The sequence below is a fragment of the Cervus canadensis genome, chromosome 13, assembly GCF_019320065.1.
Source record: "Cervus canadensis isolate Bull #8, Minnesota chromosome 13, ASM1932006v1, whole genome shotgun sequence".
NCBI classification, from domain to species: domain Eukaryota; kingdom Metazoa; phylum Chordata; class Mammalia; order Artiodactyla; family Cervidae; genus Cervus; species Cervus canadensis.
This window is the reverse complement of record NC_057398.1, coordinates 10,512,627-10,533,410: the sequence shown is the minus strand read 5'-3', so window position 1 is coordinate 10,533,410 and position 20,784 is coordinate 10,512,627. Positions and strand designations below refer to the sequence as shown.

The following is a 20,784-nucleotide window of genomic DNA, read 5'->3' as shown; positions in this document are numbered from 1 at the left end:
AAAATATTCTTTGGCACCTGCCAGTCAAAGAAGATAGTCTGAGAAGAAGAAATCAATAATCCGTTTCTTAAATCTATATTTTATAGTATTGGAAGGGTCTAAGGGAATAGAATGATGCTCAAATAGCATTGGGCACTGAGCTCCTAGCAAAGCATGTCAGAAGCACAGAGTTGGTGGAGGATTAAAATGAAACAAGTTTCCTCACCTCCCACTGTCACCCAGTCCTGCCTGCCTATGAAAATATCAGCTGGATGAGCAACTCTTACTAAACCATGTTTGTTCTCAAATGCGTAAGGCTGAAAACATCGTAAAGAACCACAATCAAGGTTAAGTTTTAGAGAACAAACGTGAAGAGAGGAGCTGGATGGGAAGAGGGGCAGGGAATGGGGAAATCTTTAGCAGACGTTCCTCCTGTTTCCTTGGTCAAACCCCACTAACCATTCTCTTTTATAACTCTGAGCTAATTACCTTTGACTTTTTCACAGTCCTTCCATTTATGTGATCCAGAATAATGTTTGATTTCTTTTATTGCTCCAGATCCTGGTGCCAAAGACATTAAAATTTTATCTGCCTCTGTACTTGGATTCCTCCTTCCCAGCCTGTGGCAGTGGAGGATCAGTTTTACTTCTAAATTTCGTGTCCTTAGCCTCACTACCTATTTGGCACGGCACTGAACTGGATCATCAAATTCAGTGACGATCTTGCTCTCCTCTTCCAGGAGTCCTTACTGACCACACTCGTTCCTCTGTCTGACACTTGTGCTCTCCAGTCCCTGCTAGGGGAGTAAGGGTCTCCCAGATGAGTGTCTTAGCTCAGTCTGCACACCTTTTCCTTGAGGGCCAAACTCTCGCCCCTGCCCTAGACATCAATATCAATGACCCAGCTTGCCGCCTCATCTGCACCTGATACTCCATGCATCTGCAGAAGTCACCCACCCACACAATGTGATGTCAGGGGTTCCTAGAATAGCTCCCCCTAAAATAACCCACACCACTGACACCTGACTTTATGGAAACCCTTTAAAAATTATCTGGAAACAAAAATCCCAAACTCTGGGACGACTGTTCTGTAATATTCTAACAAGCAATCACATTATTCATCTCCTCCATAAAGGTGTGATTTGTCCCAATCTAAAATGACTAACTCCTGCACCCCTACCCCCCATCAAGTCTTTAGTTCCTACACCACTCAGCCCTCCCAGGTCTGTAGCAAGAGGCTGGGCCACAGCCGTTCACAGACTGCCTCCACTCTTCAAAAATGAAACTCGCTGAGGCAGAAGCCAGACAATACCTTACTCATTCATGTACCTGCCCATATACAGCACAATGCCTAGCATTTAGCCAATTTTCAATACATGTGTATATATATATATATTTTATGAAAGGGAAACAGGAAATGGGAGGGAGAGAAACAGAGGAGAACCTAGTGTGCAAGATGGCTGGAAGCAGTGCCAGCACTTTAGGGACTTGTGGTTCCCCCAAACTTTTGTTTTTCAAATCCTCATTTCTTAAGTTCCTGTTTAGTTTATTATTCAAGTGTGTTTGCATATGCTCTGCCTTGGACTGAGGTCTCCAATGTTTTTCCTGTCTTCTAGTCAATGTCTGAATCTCTCATGGTGGCTTGTTCCTGCCATTCATCAGTATTTCTTTTGTTTCCTTTAGGAAATGCATGTGGATTTCTAACATTTGTCCCCCATCTTACTGAGAGTTCCAAGGCAAAAAAAAAAAACAAAACACACACACAAAACCATTTAATATTTTTCAGCCACATCTACCTCTTCTTTCAATAATTCACTCTTTGCTGTGTCTTAGCCATCCAACTGTCTCCTTCAATGACCCCTGCCTACCTTACGCACTTGGACAATTTTCCCATGATTTCTCTTAACCTCCAGTGCAATCACTTTTCATTCACTTTGCCTTTCTTATCTCTTTTTACACTCTCTGGACTTTGTTCCCTAATCCTCCCCAGCCTCTGTTCCTGATGCTTAATGCCTCACATATGCCTCTTTCTTACTTTTGATTACTTTTCTTTCACTTGTTCATCCACATTGTAGATTCTCTTATTGCCAAGACTGCATGCCAGATGACCCCCGGGTTTATACTAATTTATATTTCAATACTTTTCATTTCCAACCATGTTCCTCATTTCTTCCCTTACTTCGGCCCACATGCTTTCTCCTGGCCCCTCCGATGCTCGTCAGAAATGCACTGTGTCTTTAGGAAATAGGACAGTGACAATGAACTCCACTTCCAGCCTCAACTGCATTACCTGCTCCCCACAAAGTAACCTGAAATCAACAAGGTGCTCTTCTCTTCCCAGAAAATGTGTCCATGAGGAAATAATCCTTGTAAACAGCAGGATGAAAATTCCCTTCCGTGTGTTGTCGACCAACCATATGCCACCCAGGAAGTGGACATTTTATAAGGAGAACCACAAAAAGAAAAGGCTCCTTTCTGGTGAGGTTCCTCCAGCCCCACAGGCTCCTCTGAGGAAGAGAGGGCTCTCGACCCAGAGGAGGAGGCCCGGGGCTGCAGTCCTGGCTTTGCCGCTAACTCCCTCTGGAAGCTGAGCACCCTCCTGCCCTTGTCCTCTGTCTGCCCCCTCAGCCTCAGTGTCCCTTATATGCCAAGTGAGAGATGAACTCCAAAGTTAAGAGTCCTACCTGCAAGTCCAGGTTGTCCGTCATGACGGTTTTCTCTCAGCTGTTGCTGTAATTAAGACACGAGCGGACTTCGTCCTCATTATTCACACCCTCCCTCGTGTTCTTTTCTCCATTCCACTGCATTCCTGAAAGCGCTGTCCTGTTTTGTAATATGCAACCCCCCTCACCTTTCCCAAGAGTCCCACACATAAGAAAGCTCCCAGCATCATGGAGACACAGCAGCTAAGGGGGCTGCATGGTGTAGGGTGAAGCCAGCCCCGGAAGCAGGCTTTCTGAGCTCACATCTGACTCTGCGGCCCTGGATGTGTTACCTGGCCTCCCTCCGTGTCTGTGCTTCACATCTGCAAAATGGGGATGACGTTCATACCCAAGTCAGAAGGTTCCTGAAAGGATTAAATACTTTAATACTCACAGAGCATAGAAGAATATCTAGCAGGAAATGAATACCACCTGAATGTTAGCTAAAGAAAAAAGAAGTATTTATGTTTCAGATGTCTCCAAATCTTAAAAGACAATTCAAATGCATCAGTTTTAAGAAACAGTAAACTAAATAAAGGTTTAGAGGCTAGGGAGGACTGTTGTGTTTCTCTAAAATTACAACACAGAGGCTGGGCCCTTCCAAAAGCACACATACTGGTCCTACGGGGACTGATCTTAGAGCTCAGATCTTAAATTTTAACCCAGCTTTATTATTTGATATCAAAACTTCAGTTTCCATAGACATATTCAGTATATTTTTGAGTGTAACAAACCAATTAAAGAATGTTTCACAGTAGGTCCCTTTTGGATTCCCAACCAGAGAATCTGTATGATCTCTGAGACCTTTTAGTTTCTGTTATAGACACAAGTTGTAACCATGAGGTGACCTAATTTTAAATTTCTCTCTGCCACTAAAACCTGAAATATATCTTCTCCAGCAGGTAAACTCACTCAATGCATAAAATCTACCATGTAGATTTATCTAAGGGTATTTTAGAATATCATTCTCTACAAGTAAGGGGATAATAAATGAGGGAGAGGCTTTCCAATAATAAGAAGCTCATCACCTTATTGTTGGATGTCTGGACAGAGTGGGGACATAGTAACCATTGGGGTCTCTGATGAGATGCCTCTGGGTTTAAGGGACACTTGGTTTTCCTGGTGGCTCAAAGGGTAAAGCATCTGCCTGTAATGCACGAGACCTGGGTTTGATCCCTGGGTTGGGAAGATCCCTGGAGAAGGAAATGGCAACCCACTCCGGTACTTTTACCTGGAAAATCCCATGGACAGAGAAATCTGGTAGGCTACAGTGCATGGGGTTGCAAAAGAGTCAGACACAACTGAGCGACTTCACTTTCACTTTCACCTGTCTTTCCGGGCAGCTCAGACAGTAAAGATTCTGCGTACAATGCAGGAGACCCAGATTCGATCCCTGGGTTGGGAAGATCACCTGGAGAAGGGAATGGCACCCCACTCCAGTATTCTTGCCTGGGGAATTCCAGGGACAGAGGAGTTGGGCGGGTTACAGTTCTTGGGGTCACAAAGAGTCGGATACGACTGAGTGACTAACAGTTGGAAACATCCCATAGTCTTCAAAGACAAGTCACAATACTCTGAAAATCTGGGAGACTGGGGCAGTTTGTTGGAGATTTTGCCCCATGAAAAGCCATCTTTTGTAGGACTTGATAAAGCTTAGTGGGTGAAAATTGTCTCTTGAAATTAACTTGATGTGACTATCAGCGTTATACTGAAAGTACCTCAATGACCTTGTTCTTCCAATATCTAAGTATTAACATTTGAAAACCCACAGGCATATAATTTCAAAGAATAGAGCTGTTACTTAAGACAACAGTAACAAGAATGAGCAGAGAGGCAGCAAAGACTGAGGACACATTGGAAGGCTCACTGTTATTAGAAATATGACTTCTCTCAAATATTAAAAATAAATCTTTAATTCCCCACATGCCATCCAGAGTCTTTTCAACAAACATCTGGATAAAGGAATCACACCAAATCCACGGTGTTTTGAGACATTCCTGGAGCAGAGATGTTCTTGAGATTATGCTTTTGGATTACTTGAATAGAAATAATAAATACTTTCAATACTTAAAGCTGTAATGCTTTGGGTTGGATTTGGATTTTTGTTTCATTTTAGTAAAAGGTGGAGATTCAAAGTCGGCTCCTTAAGCAGAAGGATATATTGGATGTGAATATAGTTTATTGCTTCCTGACCTACATTTTCCCCTTTTTTTCATCATTTGAAAAGTTACTTGACAAGTTGAGCGCCTGCAGCTCAGCGATTCCAAACATCTGCCTTGAAGGAAGCACTTTGCCTCAGATTTTCACATGATGATCAAAAGTGGGTTTAACTTTCTCAGGTTAAATGGGAACAAGGGGGATGGTCTGATGGGGATAGAAATATATTTGAGAGCAACATGAAAGAGGAAAAAATACTTAGAGCTGTCAGAAGCTTAACCCTAGAGTCAGCTCAGACTCCCAGAGACAGCCTTCAGCTGAGAGATGCATAATCTGTGGTCTGGTGTGGCTGCTGCCCCAATTTGCCCATCTGTACATTGGGGACTTCAGGGTCTACCACTTGGGAGGAATGTAAAGTCAATGGGCAATGAAGGTGTGAGTTAAGTCCTGGCTCTGGTATAAACTTCCTGTGTAACAAGGGCACACGTGCTATCTTTTAAACTTGATGTTCCTGCCAAAGAGGTCCCTCCTACCCCGAGTATTCTACAATTCCATATTTAAAAAGGTTAAACTCCTAGATGCAGACCAGAGGTCTACACCAGCCTGAGGAAACTGGAGATTAAAATAAAGAAATTCACATTGTGAATTCAATCCACGCAACCATACAGGCAGACCTCATTTTATTGTACCTCACTTTACTCTGCTTCACAGATGTTTCATTTTTTAATACATTGAAGGTCTGTTCTGTGAGCAACCTGCATCAATCGAGTCTATTGGCTGCATTTTTCCAACAACATTTGCTCATTTCATGTCTTTGCGTCATATCTTGGTAACTTCTTGGTGATATTTCAAACTTTTTCATCATTATTAGATTTGTTATGATGATCTGTGATGTGACTATTATAATTTTTAGGGGGCTCCACAGATGAGAAACTTCACCTGTAAATGTTGTATGTGTTCTGACTGGTCCACCAGCTAGCTGTCCCCCATCTTTCTCCCTTTCCTCAAGCCTTTCTAATCCCTGAGACATAGCAATATTGAAATTAGGCCAATTAATACCCCTACAATGGCCTCTAAGTGCTCAAATGAAAGGAAGAATCACACATTTCTCACTTTAAATCAAAAGCTAGAAATGATTAAGCTTAGTGAGGAAAGCATGTCAAAAGCCTAGATAGACTGAAAGCAAGGTTTCTTGGCCAAACAGTTAAACCAAGTTGTGAATGCAAAGGGTAAGTTCTGGTAGGGAATTAAAAGTGCTGCTTCAATGAACACATCAATGATAACAACATGAAACAGCCTCATTGCTGATACAAGGAAAGTTTCACTGGTCTGGACAGAAGATCAAACCAGCCACAATATTCCCTTCAGCTAAAACCTAGTCCAGAAAATGACCCTAACTTTTTTCAATTCTATGATGGTTGAGACAGATGAGGAAGCTACAGAAGGAAAATTTGAAGCTCGGATAGGTTGGTTCATGAGGTTACAGGAAAGAAGCCATCTCCATGACATCAAAGTACAAGGGGAAGCCACAAAGTTGATGGAGAAGCTATAGCATGTTATCCAGAAATCTAGATAAGATCAGTAATGAAAGTGGCTACACTAAACAGATTTTCACTGGAGACAAAACAACAGCTTCTATTGGAGGAAGACACCATCAAGGACTTTCATAGCTAGAGAGGAGAAATCAATGTCTGGCTTCAAATCTTCAGTGGACCAGCTGACTCTCTTGTTAGTGGCTGATGCAACTGGTGACTTGAAGTCAAAGCCAATTTACCATTTACCAATTCATCATTTACCATTCTGAAATGCTGGGGCCCTTAAGAATTATGTTATTTCTACTCTGTCTGTGCTCTATAAATGGACCAATAAAGCCTGGACGATAGCACATCTGTTTATGACATGGTTTACTAAATATTTAAAACCAGAAAAAAAGATTCCTCTCAAAGTATTACTGTTCATTGACAAGGTGCCTGGTCATCGAAGAACTCTGGTGAAAACATACAATGAGATTAATTATGTTTTCCTGCCTGCTAACACAACAGCCATTCTGCAGCTCATGAATCAAGGAGTAATTTTGACTTTCAAGTTATTCAAGAAATAGAATTTTTAAGACTATAGATGCCCCAAATAGCAATTCTTCTGATGGATCTTGGCAAAGTTAATTGAAACCTTCTGGAATTAATTCATCACTCTAGATGCCATGAAGAACATTTGTAGTTCCTGGGAAGAGTTCAAAAATGCCAACATTAACAGAAGTTTGAAAGAAGCTGATTCCAGCCCTCTAGGATGACTTTGAGCAGTTTGAGACATCAGTGGAGGAAGCCATTGTGGTGTGGTAGAAGCAGCAAGAGAACTGGAATTAGAAGCGGAGCCTGAAGATGTGGCCGAATTGCTGCAATCTCGTGATAAACTTTAACAGATGATGAGTTGCTTCTCATGGATGAGCAAAGAAAGTAGTTCCTTGAGATGGAACCTACTTTTGGTGAAGCCTGTTGAAATGACAACAAAGGATTTAGGAGATTATATAAATTTAGTCGATAGAGCAGTTGCAGGGTTTGAGAGGACTGACTCGAATTTTGAAAGCAGTTCTGTAGGTAAAATGCGCTCAAACAGCACTAGTGCAGAGAAATCGTTCATGAAAGAAAGAGTCATCAACGTGGCAAACTTCAGTGTTGTTTGTAGAAGTTGCCGTAGCCACCCCAGCCTTCAGCAACCATTACCCTGATACCAGTCAGCAGCCATCAACGTCAAGGCAAGAACTTCCAGCAGCAAAAAGATTATGATTCTCTCAAGGCTCAAATGATGGTCAAATTTTTTAGCAATAAAATGTTTTTAATTAAGATATGTACATTGATTTTTCTAGACATAATGCTACTGCACACTTAATAGACTACAGTATAGTATAAACATAGCTTCTATATGCACTGGGAAACCAAAATATTATGTGAATTGCTTTACTGTAATATTCACTTTATTGCAGTGGTCTAGAAGTGAACCTGCAGTATCTCTAAGGTATTTATGTACATGTTGATCCCTCAGTATAAACCAGAACAAGAGTTACAACCATGAGCCTTATATAGGGCTCCAGCGCCTTCTAAGTTTACAATCTAGGGGGCAGATAAAATTGATCAAATAATCATAGAAACAAGTATGAAATTATATCAAGTAATGATTGAAAAACCTTAAAAAGAAGATAATACAAAGGAGAAAAAATTTAAATGTCAACAAATGACTTTATAAGGTATTCCAAAATTTGTTATTGTTATATTATTATATTTGTTATTACATTGATTATATTATTTAATAATTATTAGCCATTATTATTTTTATTATTGTTATTCCAGTCTATCTAGGAGATATTCATCAATAAACTGCACATAAAGATATTTAATTATCATTGATTTAAGTGCTCTGAAGAAAAAAAATGAAAGTCATAAGAGCAAATAGTGCAGGGCAGGGCAGGGGGCTTTCCTGGGCAGCGATCAGTTGCTGAGGCCTGAATGGGTTGCCCATGAATTCAGATGAAATGGGGGGAAGGAATTTCCAGGAGGCAGGAGCCGAGTGCACACACGTGAGGGTAGGAAGGATCCCAGCACACACAGGACTGAAAATTCAGTCTGTTCATTCTTTTCCTCCCTTCAAGCACTTGCTTCCAAGAGCTGAGTATTAGTCATTCCATGCTATGCCAACCTTCCCTCTAAAGTATTCTTAAAGCTAGAAGGGAAGCAGAGGAAAGGAGTTGGAAACCGCTTGTCTTCGGAATCAGACAGGCCTAATCAGACAGGTCCCAATCCCGCTTCTGCAGTTCACTAGCTGTGCACCCTTGAACAGACTGCTTAACCTCTCTGAATCTCAGGCTCCTCGGTAATAAAACCAAACCACTTTAAGGATTGTAGTGAACCAGGTGTAATATTCAAAATATTTAACAATCAGAACAGGCACCAGTGGGCAGGTACACCAGTGTTTATCACAGTCTTGGGCATGGTTATGAGAATATTGTAACAAGACAGAGAGCCTCCACGGTGCCTAAAATTTAGTGGGAGCCAAAACAGTTGCTCTTGTTACTATCGTTTAGGCTGTTTCCTTTGCCCCCGCCTCCAGCTCCCCGGCGGGGCTCCCCTGGGACCTTATCTCCTTTCCCCTCCCAGGCCCCTCACTGGGTGACCAGCCCAGGACCCCACAGTCAGCCACTGACTACCCACCTGGGGCTTGTATCTGGGACACTTAACCAGCTCCAGCCCCCAGAGATGGCTGAAGATGAGTTTACACACGATAGCCCTGGCAGGAGAGGAGGCTAGAAGTTGAAAGGTTTTAAGGGGATTGGGGCTCCCCTTCCTGGGGGCCTTCTCTCTGTCATCCCACCTTTCTCCCAACTCTCTGCCCCTCACTCCCTCCCGGGGTAGTTCAGCTTCAAGGATCCAGCAGCCTTTCTCTTTACCCCCAACTCTGCCAACCACCACTGTTTTGTCTTTCTCTCTCCCTCTCCCCTCTTTTTTTTTTTTTTTTAACATGCAAGTTGCCATGAAAAATTTGTTAATGAAATATTTGCTCAGAAGTCTGCTCTGGGCTAGACTGATAACCTATCTGTGTTTGAGTTTGGCTTCCCATATTCTAAATACTCATCTTCTGTCTGTTTAGCTTATTGATTGGTTTGGCAGGAAAAGAAGCCTTGTCATCAGTGACCAAGGTCAAACTAAACAAAAAGGGAAGGGGTGGGGAGGAGGGCCTGAACTGATGGGCTCAGGAGACGGGAGAGGCTTCTCCAAGTTTCCGTGAAGGGACAGCCCCCTCCACCCCACCACCCCAGCCCGGGTTTAATGTAGCCTTCCTGGCAACAAGGAAGCTCTCAGCAGAGGGGCCCAGATGGGGACTTACAGGCAGGTGCTGCAAGGTGAGAAGCCTACAGATGGTGTAAACTTGAGGGGTTTATTGGACTATGCCTGGGCGACATGTTAGGAAAAATGAGGTGGAGTGGGCAGCTCACACCTCTGTGAAACAGCGTTAAAGGGCTTTCAGGCTGTCATCGCTGGTCAGTCCGCTAAAGTCTAATTTCTCTCTGAGGAAGGTTGATTTGCTAGTTAAAGGACAGTTGTTAAATGAACAAAAATAAAGCCAGTGGATGGGTGACATTTATAACACAAATTCTTGGTCCCAGTCACTGATAACCCACAAGCATTTATGACTGTGTTGGGATCTGAATGGCATTACTTAATGCTGTTGCTTCTGACATGGTGTCTTAAATATGTATCTAAGTTCAGTTCATTTCAGTCACTCAGCTTTGTCTGACTCTTTGCAACCCCACGGACTGCAGTATGCCAGGCTTCCCTGTCCATCACCAACTCCCGGAGCTTGCTCAAACTCATGTCCATCGAGTCGGTGATGCCATACAACGATCTCATCCTCTGTCGTCCCCTTCTCCTCCTGCCTTCAATCTTTTCCAGCATCAGGGTCTTTTCCAAGGAGACAGTTCTTCGCATCAGGTGGCCAAAGGATTGGAGCTTCAGCTTCAGCATCAGTCCTTCCAATGAGTATTCAGGACTGATTTCCTTTAGGATGGACTGGTTGGATCTCCTTGAGTCCAAGGGACTCTCAAGAGTCTTCTCCAACACCACAGTTCAAAAGCATCAATTTTTCAGCCCTCAACTTTCTTTATGGTCCAACTCTCACATCCATACATGACTACTGGAAAAATAGATTTGACTAGACGGATCTTTGTCAGCAAAGTAATGTCTCTGCTTTTTAATATGCTGTCTAGGTTGGTCATAGCTTTTCTTCCAAGGAGCAAGCATATTTTAATTTCAGGGCTGCAGTCACCACCTGCAGTGATTTTTGGAGCCCAAGAAAATAAAGTCCGTCACTGTGTCCATTGTTTCCCCAGCTACTTGCCAAGAAGTGATGGGACTGGCTGAGAGTTGATGAGGGGGCAGACCGTAAGCATACACTGGTCGGGCCATGTGAGGATGCCTGGGTGTGGAGAAAGAGGTCAGAGTTGGGCCAGAATATCGCTTCCACCACCCTTAGCCGTATGACCAGGGCAGATGTACTGAAACTCTGAGTCTCTGTTTCCTCATCTGTCAGACATGGGCCTGATACAGACCTCAGAGGTGCTGTGAGAAAGGGTGAGATGGCATCTATAAGGAGCTAATGATAACGAGAAACCAAGAAGCGACTGGGATCAAATGTCTGCTGCAAGGATGTTACCAACCCGCTGACATGGGTAGCTGAGAGTAATCTATTCCTGTACCAACTTCACCCTCTCACTCACTGATCACAGGGTATGGAGATGTGCCAGGTATGTGTGACCCTGGGAATCCAGGCATAATTAAGACACAGTCCAGCTTTCCAGGAGCTGACAACATTTGCTAAAGAAATGCACAGAAAGTAAACGGCCACAGATGCTGTGTCTTGAAGGATGGCTGAGAATGCAAAGGCAGACTGCCCGTTTCCATTTGGTGGGAGGAGGAGGGAGGGAGGGACCAAAAAAGCTTCTCAGAGGATGTTATGAAGTATGTGCTGCTTGTCAGGTAGACAGGGGGAGAGTGAGCCAGAGAAACAGTGCCCCAAACCACGGAGTGCGCTGCCTCTTCTGAGAGACATGGCTCCCACAGCTGGAGGGCGAGGCCAGGGCTGAGCGGAGTGAGAGGCCGGCAGGAGAGGAGAGCCGGGGCCTGGGGCTGCCGGCAGGGGGCCGGGGAGCACGTGGGTCATCAAGAAATGGGGGCAGCGGGTATGGGCTCCTCTTCAGGGAATGTGTCTGCCAAGGGACGGAGCCAATCAGTTATCGGAAGGACACTGTTAGAGCCTGCTGGTTAAGTAGCGGACTTGAACACACTCACAGGCTCTGTAGGAGGAAGCAGGAAAGATGAAGAAGTTGAAAGCACATACATGGAATCTGGAAAAATGGTACTGATGAACTTAGGAGAGAATGACCTTGTAGACACAGCAAGGGGTGGGATGAACAGGGAAAATAGCATTGGCATATATACACTATCTGTGTAAAACAGTTAGTGGGAAGTTGCTAAGTAACACAGGGAGCCCAGTCTGGTGCTCTATGATGACCTAGAGGGGTGGGATGGCGGGAGGGGAGGGAGGCTCAAGAGAGAAGGGATATATAAATCATCATACGTAAGTATATATGTTTATTTATGTGGAGAAGGAAATGGCAACCCACTCCAGTACTCTTGCCTGGAGGATCCCAGGGACAGAGGAGCCTGGTGGGCTGCTGTCCATGGGGTCGCACAGAGTCAGACACGACTGAACCGACGCAGCAGCAGTATATATATTTATATGTATGTTGCATATATAATTATGAGTGCTATATATTGTTGTATGGCAGAAACCAACACAACACTGTAAAACAATTTTCCACCAATTAAAAAACAATTTTAAAGAAAAAAAAAAAGATGAAGTTGAAATGACAGGAGGGAAAGGAATTACCCAGTGGAGCCAGAAGCTGGACCACAGGTCATGGGAAGGGGTAGGATTGGGAGCCCAGGGCAAGGGTAAGCCTTCTGCATGGAGGGTAACTCCTCTTCCTCCAAGCCTGGAGGGATGAAGTGAGAGGGTAGAGGCAAAAGGGAATGTTTATGGGCAAGGACAGAATTGTAGTGCTTGTTTCTGAGAGCTATGCACCCTCTATAAATTAGAAGGCAGGTTATTTGCTAAGTAACAGTGTCTGAGATGAAAGAGCAGTGGAGAAACTGAGCAACATTTTTTTTCTGGGAGCTGGGACCAACAAGCCAGGACTCCAAGAGACACTGTAGTGAATTTCTGAGAACCATACAATTCTGTGCTTGGCCCATGGATTCCAAAAATATCTACAACAGGGAGGTACATACAGTTCCATTAAAAATGGGAGGAAGACCTTAGACATTGATTGAAGTCAGGCTTCCCAGTGTTCCTCGGCACCTGGGGCAAGGCAGCAAACTGGCAAGGTGCTCCCAGATATTCTTAATTTCCTAGAAGACCCAGCAATAGCTTTTAGGCACTACACACATTACCAGTGTGAGGTTCACTCTTTCAAGATAGATGGTGCTACGTTCCTTTCAATGACATCAGGGCTTTGCGAGAATCAGATTTTATTGGTTGCTGTGATAAAAAGCTACTGAGAGAAAAGAAATATGGAAGAAGAAATGAGAACACTGGGGTCCAGTTGGATTCCATGGTTTGAGAAGTTGTGCTGTGCTCAAGACGTACACCCCCAACAAGTAAATAAGCATGGTCATGTAGGAATGAAATAAAAAATCATCTCTTCTTTCCATTTATATGTATTACTTTACAAATGGCTTAAATTATTAATATTAGGACTTAGATACTTATGAAGGTGTTTAGACCTAACCACCTAACCCTGCTCATTTAACTTATGCGGAGAACATCATGAGAAATGCTGGGCTGGAGGAAGCACAAGCTGGAATCAAGATTGCCGGGAGAAATATCAATAACCTCAGATGTGCATATGACACCACCCTTATGGCAGAAAGTGAAGAAGAACTAAAGAGCCTCTTGATGAAAGTGAAAGAGGAGAGTGAAAAAGTTGGCTGAAAGCACAACATTCAGAAAAATAAGATCACGGCATCCGGTCCCATCACTTCACGGCAAATCGATGGGGAAACAGTGGAAACAGTGGCTGACTTCATTTTTCTGGGCTCCACAATCACTGCACATGGTGATTGCAGCCATGAAATTAAAAGACACTCCTTGGAAGGAAAGTTATAACCAACCTAGAGAGCATATTATAAAGCAGAGACATTACTTTGTCAACAAAGGTCCATCTAGTCAAGGCTATGGTTTTTTCAGTGGTCATGTATGAATGTGAGAGTTAGACTATAAAGAGGGCTGAACGCAGAAGAATTGATGCTTTTGAACTGTGGTGTTGGAGAAGACTCTTGAGAGTCCCTTGGACTGCAAGGAGATCCAACCAGTCCATCCTAAAGGAGATCAATCCTGGGTGTTCTTTGGAAGGACTGATGTTAAAGCTGAAACTCCAATATTTTGGCCACTTGTTGTGAAGTACTGACTCATTTGAAAAGACCCTGATGCTGGGAAAGATTGAAGGCAGGAGGAGAAGGGAACGACAGAGGATGAGATGGTTGGATGGCATCACCGACTCAAAGGACATGAGTTTGGGTAAACTCTGGGAGTTGGTGATGGACAGGGAGGACTGGCGTGCTGCAGTTCATGGGGTCTCAAAGAGTTGGACACAACCGAGTGACTGAACTGAACTGAACCACATAACAAATAGAAGTTTGAGGGTATTCCTTTTGGCCTCAGAGCACTATGAAAAATATCACAAAGGCACAAAGGATGCTATGAGCAAAGAAACTTGAGAATCTTTGAATTAACAGATGGTCTAAAGTTGAGTTTCTGTTATAACTTTCTTAAATCATAGAAAATTAAAGTTGGAAGGAAACTTAGTGATAACTAAGGTGTTGGAGAAGATTCTTGAGAGTCCCTTGGACTGCAAGGAGATCAAACCAGTCAATCCTGAAGGAAATCAGTCCTGAATATTCATTGGAAGGATTGATGCTGAAGCTGAAACTCTAGTACTTTGGCCACCTGATGCAAGGAACTGACTCATTTGAAAGGACCCTGATGCTTGGAAAGATTCAAGGCAGGAGGAGAAGGGGACAACAGAAGATGAGGTGGTTGGATGGCATCATCGACATGATGGTTATGAGTTTTGAAAAAGCTCCAGGAGATAGTGAAGGACAGGGAAGCCTGGCATGCTGCAGTCCACGGGGTCACAAAGAGTCTGACACAACTGAGTGACTGAACGAAAACAACAAAGAACAACTCCTGTCATTTTACAGAGGACACAGCTAAGCAAGGTTAAGGGGTATTGTCAAAGGTCATCAGTTGTTGGTAGAACAAGAACCAGAATCTGGTTTTATCTTTCCCTGTTTAATGTGCCCTTCCACTGAAAACAAGTAGTTTAATTCATTCATATCATTTATGCAATAAAAGCTCATTTTCTCTCAAAAATCCTACTTGTAGAAATGAAAACCACATTCTGACTCAGGCCTGTGCTGGGTGTCCTCCTTGGTGTGAGCCTGTATTGACATCTGGTCATACTATCCATGGCATGTCTTCATTCAGATATTCTTCCAGGTCCCTAAAGAGTAAGTTGAAGCAACTTCTGTTTTTAAAATTTTTGTTGAAATATAGTTGATTACAATGTTGTGTTAGTTTCAGGCATTACAGCAAAGGGAATCAGTTATACATGCTATATATATTCTTTTTCAGATTCTTTTCCATTATGGGTTATTACAAGATGTTGAGTAGAGTTCCCTGTGCTATACACTATGTCTGTGATGGGTATCTATTCTATGTCTAGTAGTGTGTATATATATTAGTCCCAGGCTCTTAATTTATGCCTCCTCTTTCTCCTTTGGTAATCATAAGTTTGTTTACTATGTCTCTGAGTCTACTTCTGTTTTTTTTAAATAAGTTCATTTCTTTCATTTTTTTAGATTCCACATATAAACATCATATGTTTGTCTTTCTCTTCCTGACTTACTTAACCTAGTGTGATCATCTCTAGGTCCAACCATGTTGCTGGAAATGGCATTGTTTCATTCCTTTTTATGGCCAAGTAATATTCCATTGTGACTATACACCATGTCTTTATCCACTCATCTGTCAATGGACCCTTCGTTGAAAGCAACCTCTTTTGGCCAAGTCAGACTGAATTCTGGAAATAAAACTGGTAGATTCCACATTTTCTAGAGGGTTACTTTCCTCAAACATTTTTCATCCCTAAAGTTTTGGATAGTGTTACAAGCATAAGGCATTCAAGCAAGCAGAGAAGAAGGCAAGTATTCAGCACAGGGACATGGGCCATCAGCTCAGCTCACTCACTAATTCCTGCACACCCATTGTGATTCAGAAACATGACAAATGTGAACGCATTATTTTATAAGCAGACAAACTAGCTCAAGTCCTTCTCCCACGAACTGAGTACCTTCTGCCGGATCCCTAATGCGGCCCGGGAGAGTGCAGGGGGCACAGTGGGTGGGCAGTCTGCTTCCTTCCTCTTGCTCCTCCCTCCGCTTGGGTGGAGGGCTGTGTGCTCACTGTGGCTCTCTCTGTCTCTGGCCATAGCCATCTCAACTCTGGCGTGCAACCCTTCTCATTCAATTCCCCAAGACAACACCTGTGTCAGACCCAGACGGATGCTGGTGGCTGATGGTACAACCCAAATCCAGAATCCAATTACAATTTCAATGCTAGGAATCACTGTCTGAAAGAGTCACCAGCCATTCCTACCCGTAGGCTTTTCTCATTAGCCGTGGTCCCCTAGTTCCAGCTATCCACTGCCTTCCTGCTAGCCACTCCCTTGTCTCTAGACCATTTATTCCATCTTTGATTTCAAACCCCAGACAGAAAATTCCAAATTCTTCTCCCTCTGATGATTAGAGAAGTTATTCTTTTCATCGCAACTCACTGGAGTAGCCCCCATATCTGGCTTCTCATGCCAAGTAGATCTACCCAAACTAATCAAGGTATTGACACCCCTTCCACGTGTTGCCCCCTTTTCAGCATTTACTACAAATCCTGGAACAAGGCTTCCTTGAAAGTGAAAGTGTTAGTCACTCAGTCGTGTCTGACTCTTTGTGATCCCATGGACTGTAGCCCACCAGGCTCCTCTGTCTGTGGGATTCTCTAGCCAAGAATACTGGAGTGGGTTGCCATTCCCTTCTCCAGGGGACTGTCCTGAGCCAGGGATCAAACTCGGGTCTCCTGCATTGCAGGCAAATTCTTACCAACTGAGCCACCAGGAAGCCCTTAAAAGTCTTCAAAACTTTCATGTTTGAGGGGGTACATTATAAGCTAAAAGCAAATGATAAAAAACGAAGTGATTTTTCAAAATGCCAGCTTCCGATGCTGCTATATTTGTTTCTCTCTCAAGTTACCGGTGTTACTGTTTCCAAAGACTGACAAAGTTGTCTATGACAGGCTCAGACCCGGAAACAACACCCAGAAGTGTGGGCTCATTTCTTTCTAAGTTCAAGATTGTGGGAGGCATGAACCAGAAGCCAGAGCGGCAGTTCGGGCGTCGAAGAGCTTTATGACGATAAGTAGGCGCTGCTGTTGACATATGAAGCTTCAGTAGCCCAGCCAAATTGATCAAATATAAACCCAATTTCCGATTTGCAGGGTTGGGTGGGCTAACAAATTGTATCAGAGGCTTTGCACTGAAGCCTTTAAGAAAACGGAGCTGTTGCCATGAACCCGTAACTCCCTACCCCTCCCTCTGCTTCTAACACCTCATCACCATTATTCATACATAATCGAGGCAGGGCCGGCAGACCTTACCCAGAGCAAGTGGACGACACAGAGGTGGGGCTACAGCCCCAGGGACAAAAGCCAATGATATTAATGGTGGATACATTTTGAGGACCCACTGTTTGGTCCAGGTGTCTTTATACACACTGTCTCATTCATTTCTCACAATGGCCCTAAAAAGTAACTATTGTTATGATCTCTGTGTCAGAATCGTTTTACAAAACATTTGCCAATTGATTTTTCACCTGTTTGGTCTTGTTAACAGAGTCACCCTCTGCTTGCCCCCAAAATACACTTTGGCATTCACAACACTTGGAGTAGGATTAGGATAGCAAAAATATAAAACAAAATGTTCTTAGCATTTGAACTCCAAAATTTATGCCTCCTCCTAAAGGTCAGGTTTGGAATTTGGGTAGATATAGATTTTTTTTTTTTTAACCTGTGTAGCTGAGAGAGACTCAGGAACAGAGAGGTCTAAGGGAGCAGAAGTGACCTCACAGCTGGGATGTGAAGGATGGAGAATGACTGTGTAGCCTGTGGACCAGAGAACAGCTAGGCACGACCCGTGAGTCTCTTTCTGATGCCGGGAGGGTGGATGCTGGCAATTAGAGATGAGTGGAAACAGCCTGGGGCTGAGGCATCAGGTAATAACTGGGGACCACACCTTCCCCATGACCTGATGCCCCACAATTAACCTCTACCCACTTTCCACTCAACCTCCCAAACCAGATGCCAGCCAAGAAGGAAAAATAAATGACAGATTTTTACACTCCATTCACTGTGACAAGGTTTTCACCATCTGTAGAACTGAGGCTCAAGGCAGAAATGAGGTTCAATTGTGCATGCGTGCATGCTAAGTCACTTCAGTCATGTCCAACTCTGTGTGACCCTATGGACAATAGCCTGCCAGGGTCCTCTGTCCATGGGATTCTCCAGGCAAGAATACTGGAGTGGGTCTCCATGCCCTCTTCCAGGGATCTTCCTGATCCAGGGATCAAACCCACATCTCCTGTAGCTCCTGCATTGCATGTAGATTCTTTACCACTGAGCAACCAGGGGAAGCCCTGATGTTCAGTCACAGTAAAGCAAAGAAAATCTTTTAGTCATAGCTGAGTTTGCTGTAAGTGAAATCAATCCTGACAACACACAAGGAAACTGAGGTGTGGAGAAGTTAAGGAACCAGCCCCAAGGATACAGCTAGTAAATGGAAGATCCTGTCTGACTTCAGAATCCAAGTCTGTAAACTGTTCTGCTCAACTGTGAACCAACTACATCAAATATATCACCTTTAGGCCAATGATTTCCAAACCGGTCCAGCTCAACACTGTTTGTTGAACTAAATGTGAAAACAGAGAAAGAGCAGAGTTGCTTTGGCTGCAGAGTGGGAGCCAAGGCTCGTTTCTATCCTTGGGGGGCTGTTCTCGGCAGACAAGTTTATTTACTGGCCCTGAAGACAACTTACTATTTTCACCTTCATGTCTTTTCTCCTTCTAAAATGGGTCCCATCCCAATCTCTATCAATTTAAGCTCACTTCAGTCCAAACCATCCTCAAATCAAAATATAGTTTCCTCCTCCAAGATCCTTCCTTACTAACATTTTTAACTTACTGTTTATTAATTTTACAGCCCATGTCCTGTTTCCTTCACACATACCATGGCATGAGCTCATAGGGAAGGGGCTCCCGCAGTTCAGGCTCCTTTCTGTGGGTTCTTGCGAGTGTGCTTCTCTGGGTGGAGCAGGCTGGCATTTCAGCTGAACCCAAGTCCCTTTCTCGTTGGCTTCCTCCTTTCTCTGATCATTTTCCTTCAGGCGTTTCTGGAAGCTATCTTGGCTCTTAGAGTGCTTAATATGCTCAATTCTCATATTAATTCTCTTGGCCAGAATCTTCCCCTTCCCCTACCCAGATGCCAAGAGCATGCTGGGTAACACTGTAGACTCTTCCAGTTTTGTCAAGGTAACATTTGTAGGGCCTTCCTTTTTGAACAGAGCCCTTTGCCTTGATATCTACAATATCACCTTACTTGTAGAGTCACATGTATGTGGCCAAAGGCACAATTCCATGTTTTCTAAAAGGCCCAGAGAACACGGAGCAGCTGCTCCTCCTCTTTCCCTTTGTGTTGGTCATTTTGGCAAATTACTGGAAAATGGTGGTTCTGGCCGAAAGGAAAGCCTTACTAACCCTTTTAACTCAAATAAATACTTAACTTCAAAAATCACTGATGGAATGGATGGATGGATCAATCATTTTATGGATCTTTATGGATGGATGGATCCATCCCTGTCATCAGCCCTGCAAATGAAAGTCACCTGGAGAGACAAAATATGGTGCTCTGATCCCAGCTTGGGATAGTCGGTAGAGAAGGGGCGAGGCCAGCAGTAGTTTTTAAAAACTCCCAGGAAAATTCTAACGTGCACTCTGAGTTGAAAATCACCTCTTTCTCTTTTACCCTTGGTTGGTGAGGTTATTGTTCTTTGTTTTCTGTGGTTAAGAGCAGGGATCCAGAATAGGATACTCCCGAGGATGAATCTTGGCTAACGTGGAATCCATGGTACTGACACTGATTGGGTGGATGGATGGATACATGGTGAATGTTTTAGGCCTAATTATTAATAGTTTCCTGGTTCACAACTCTGTACTCAGCACCCACCCTCTTCTAGGAAGCTGATCCTTGCCCCAGTCAAACCATATAGTGTTAGAGTAAGTTGACCATCACAGTGTCATTAAAATAAGGGATTCATCTCTCTTTGAAAACAAAGCTATAGGATGTGAAGCCTGAGTTACCTGCTTCCCTGAGTCCTGACAAGGAGAGAAAGCTGGTCTGAAAAGTGAGGCTGATCCTTAGAGAAAAAAGATAACCCTGGAGGCCTTCCCCAGCAACTGGCATTCATTCCTGAGGTCAGCTGATTCTCCTCCCCAAAGCTTGTTAGCCAAACTCCATTCTTCATCCTGATGGAGCCGTCATTTGGATTTCTAGTACTTACAGTCATGAGAGTTCACTGTCTGATCTTTGACATGAGCCTCAGTTTCCCCATCTGCATCATATGAACACAGAGTTGTTCTCAAGATTAAGTAAAATATTTACATAAAGTACCCTAACAGGGTCATTAGAAATATTCACATCATGAATATGATGATTGACTTTAGCTTTTTCTTGAGATGTATTTCTAAAATCTGAGTCTTGTGAGTTTACTAAAAGATATAATAAATTTTTTCATTTATTTCAAACCCTTTAACCCTTTTCTTGATGTTCAAATACTAGATTTGAACATCTCAAGAAAAAATTATAAGTGAACCTCATTTACAAGCATAGATGCAAAATTTCTAAATAACACATTAACAAATTGAATCTTGGTGTGTATAAAAAGAGAAATTCACCACAACAAAGTTGGCTTTATTCTGGGAGAGCAAGGATATTTCCACATTAGTAAATAAAAAGTTTAAAAATTACAAACGTCTGAATAAATGCTGAACAATCATTTGATGAAATTCAATATCTATTTGTGATTTTTTAAAAATTATTTAACAAACATAAATGCAAAACACCTTCCTGATCTTGATCAATGCTATCTATTAGAAATTTATAGCAAGGATTATTCTTAATGGTGAAACATTAGGATTTCCAATAAAATTTGAATAAAACAAAGACCTTTTCTTTCCTCT

General features: G+C 43.1%; 1 pseudogene; it reads right to left on the bottom strand.

Moving 5' to 3' along the window:
• Positions 1-18,765: 18,765 nt before the first annotated feature.
• LOC122452327 lies at positions 18,766-19,251 on the bottom strand (annotated as a pseudogene).
• Positions 19,252-20,784: the final 1,533 nt, after the last annotated feature.